Source organism: Zeus faber, assembly GCF_960531495.2.
Source record: "Zeus faber genome assembly, chromosome: 22".
NCBI lineage: Eukaryota > Metazoa > Chordata > Actinopteri > Zeiformes > Zeidae > Zeus > Zeus faber.
In genome coordinates, this window is record NC_137209.1 from 11,781,188 (window position 1) to 11,783,122 (window position 1,935).

Below are 1,935 nucleotides of genomic sequence, written 5' to 3' on the forward strand. Positions count from 1 at the left end.
CCTGTTGCGAGAAAAAAAAAAGGATCTTACATGTTTACTTTGTTAGAATTCAACACTTCAATAGTTAATTTATTACAGTTTACAACTTTTATTTTCGTGATGTGCCTCTTAAAGAATTCACCTCGCTTCTTTGGGCCTGAAGTTGATCATTTGAAGCTGAAAATGAGAGACAGATTCATCTGGATTTATTATTTATCCAAATCTTATCTCAATAGATTTGAGCAGTGAGATGCTTTTGGAGATGTATTCACTTGACTTAAAAGAAGATTTGCTGCAAACGCTCAAACATTACCTTTATTCAGCTGATATTGTTGTCTCATTTTGTACACAAGTCCTACGATGACCATGGTGAAGATAAAAACGATGCCACCCAGCATTATACCACTCAAGGTAAATACCGGACACTCTGGACACTCTGCGAAGTCGGTTCACAAATTATAACTAACGACTACCAAAGACCTCAGACCTGTCAGAGTTAAACCTTTGCATACATTGTCAATATTTATTGAAAACCCATCAAATGCACGTTAAATGTAGAAGTGATTTCTTCCTTAAACTCCCCATATCCCAACATTCAAAGAAATATATATCTATTTGAGTTCACATGCCAGACAATATTTGTGCCGAAATCTGAGGGATGATCTTACCCTGACCCTTGTCACAGTCTTCTTGATGAGATTCAACACTGCCTTTAAATAGAGAAGAATATACATTTACAGAATATAATTAGAATATGGGGATTACTTTTTTTTAAGCAATGATAACACACGCGTGTTATTTCAAAGTGACTATTATACATGTATAAAACATAAAAATGTCTTCTTATCATAATAAGCCTAATTTTCATGATCCGTATAATTCAGTATAATGTTTAGGACAGGAAAATGAAACGCTTTTCTTTTGGGATGATCTTACCGTGAACATTTAATAAAGTTGCATTCATAATCACAAGTTGTTCTTTGATGTAAACCCCACAGAAATACAATCCAGAGTCAGATAAATCCACTTGCTTAATTTTCAGGGTGAACGTGGAATCAGTTGATCCCACTTCAAATCGGCTCCTGTTGAAACCATCACAATAGGAAACATGATTAGAATCAGATCCCCACATATTGGAGATGCAGGAGGGCTTGAGTTGGTGGTCCTTCCTGAACCAGTTTGCCATTGTGGAAACACTGGAGGAATTGGTGCACAGCAAGGTGACTGGGTCCCCAGGCTGGACCTCCAGAGTCTGAGGCTCAGAGAGCAATATTTGAGGCCAACCTATAACACAACAAAGAAATGATTATCCATAGGGCTGGGCAATAAAAAAATAGGAAAGTAAATGTTTTAATATTGTCTTAATAGTTATTGTATCTTGATTCCAATGAGACAATTTCTCATAGTATGATGTCTAAAAAATATGAGAGGACATGCAATTTGTAAACTATTAAGATAGATTGAGAGCAGTACTTACCCAACCCGCAAAAAAGTAAATATATCACCAGGTCAGAGCTCATCATCGCTTGTGAATCTTTGTCATTATAACTGAAGTGAGTGGGTTTTATAGCAAAGAGGCGGAGCGTGTTGTTCCTGTTTGCTTGTCGTCTCAAAATGACCACATAAAGGTCTGTGGAAAAATGTATCTCAAAATATCGAGTTGTGTAGACGAGGTTCATATCTAAATAAAACAATTGGCCCCTCACTCTACTGCATGTAGTTGTGACACCATGGACAAGTAGAAGTAATATGTAGATGTGTAAATTAGAAAGGTTTAATAATAAAAACCCTTGCAAGGTTCAACCTCTGATGAACTCTACGTTCATCAGAGGTGATGTCTGAAAAATATGAGAGGACATGCAATTTGTAAACTATTAAGATAGATTGAGAGCAGTACTTACCCAACCCGCAAAAAAGTAAATATATCACCAGGTCAGAGCTCATCATTGCTTGTGT

At 36.5% G+C, this 1,935-nt stretch overlaps 1 long non-coding RNA gene across 1 annotated transcript; it reads right to left on the reverse strand.

Annotated features, from left to right (window-relative positions):
• Positions 1–295: 295 nt before the first annotated feature.
• Positions 296–1,518, reverse strand: LOC307247006. The gene is made up of 4 exons (XR_013844722.1): positions 1,457–1,518; positions 916–1,263; positions 648–689; positions 296–415 (listed from the first exon to the last, which is right to left on the reverse strand). It is a non-coding gene; the product is annotated as an uncharacterized lncRNA (long non-coding RNA).
• Between the last annotated feature and the right edge of the window lie 417 nt (positions 1,519–1,935).